Here is a 1,597-nt window from a genome sequence, read left to right as displayed (position 1 = left end):
TAGTTAACTACATATAGCTACTACAATTTTTTGTTTCCCTTAATTTTTTGTCATTTTCGACAACTTATATATCTTGTTGTAATGAGTTTTAAGATCTTATTAATTGTAAACAGAGCAAAAGAAACAAGCTTTGTTCGTCAGAGAAGGTATTGAATTAATAGTTAGCAACAGAAGCAGGTTATTCAAGAACTTAGAGCAACAGTTTTATGTATACGATATATTGCTACAAACCTTACACAAAAAGAAATCATCACAAGAACACAGTTCTATGAATAAAGCTTGCTTCCATTTACACCGACTCAAAATATTAACATCAATTATTATGTTGAAAGCAAATATGTATAAATATTTATGTCCTTGCATGTTCTTTCATCAACCAATGAAAACCCCTGATCATGGAGATTCCCCATTTCCTAAGTTCTTTAATCAAATATTCCAAGAAACAACCAAAAGAGTATCTCTACTGTTATCGGCTACTATGACTGATGGCTGATTTAGGACCAGGCTTGTGTCTGTGGATACTTTTTTCCCTCAAATAGGAATGCCTCTTATGGATTCCTGGTGATAAAATGCCATTTCCTTCTTTTGTGTAAAGTTTGCCCGAATCCAATTTTGTAAAAGGGATCATTCTTTTGGTGATAATAATATCTCACCACTAGCCTCAAAAAAATCCTTGAAAACATAATATTGAGCTACAGAAACTTCCATTACAGTGATTACTTCAGGTTCGGGTTCTTCTCCAAGTTGCAAAAGCAGCAACCACTAGGAGAGGAATCAGAATACTTACTTCTTGTTTTTTTTGCAAGATTGAGGATAAGGATTCCATATATATATATCGACAGAGAATTTTGTTACAATATAATGCTTACTCTTTACTTTCCTTTTCATCCTGATTCCTTGTAAGCTACTCCGGGTAAATTCTCATCAATGATCACTTGGGCTAGAATCAAGCAAGACTATCACTTGGTATAGTATTGGAATCAAACCCTCGAGCCTTTACGGATGTTACTATCATCAGGGCTGGCTACCACAGTGAGAAAGTAAAAAAAAAAAAAGAATCTTACTATAATAAACAACCAATTGACCTTATGAACTCAAGATTATCGTTTTCACATTTAAAGATTTTACATCAACTTGAGACCTAAATGTGAGGAAAGTGTTTCTTTTTTACCATTTCAATAGCTAGGCAAAGAGAGTCGGTTTGAAGAATCGTGACGATGATGAGAATATAGGTAGTGCAATGCCTACTAGCAGAATTTCTTGGCAACTTGCAATCTATTATCTCGGGGATATATTGTGCCAAAAGTCTCTTAATTATTATTAAGATTCTTTTTCTGTTTAAAGTTTTCCTTCTTGAGAAGAAGTTTCGCCCCTACCTTGTAACCAAACCATGACATCTCAGCAACAGAACCACCCATATCATAAGTCATAACTAGAATCAAAATATCTACAATTTCAGATAATTTGGTGAAAGTATATATATACGTATTTTCATTTGGCTCGCAAAAAGAAAAATATCTTATATAAGTGCTTATATTGGCATATATCAAACAACAGGGCAGACTATAGCTAAGTATCATACGACCTCAAAAAGGGA

The sequence above is a fragment of the Camelina sativa genome, chromosome 16, assembly GCF_000633955.1.
Source record: "Camelina sativa cultivar DH55 chromosome 16, Cs, whole genome shotgun sequence".
NCBI classification, from domain to species: domain Eukaryota; kingdom Viridiplantae; phylum Streptophyta; class Magnoliopsida; order Brassicales; family Brassicaceae; genus Camelina; species Camelina sativa.
Note: the sequence above shows the minus strand (reverse complement) of the source record.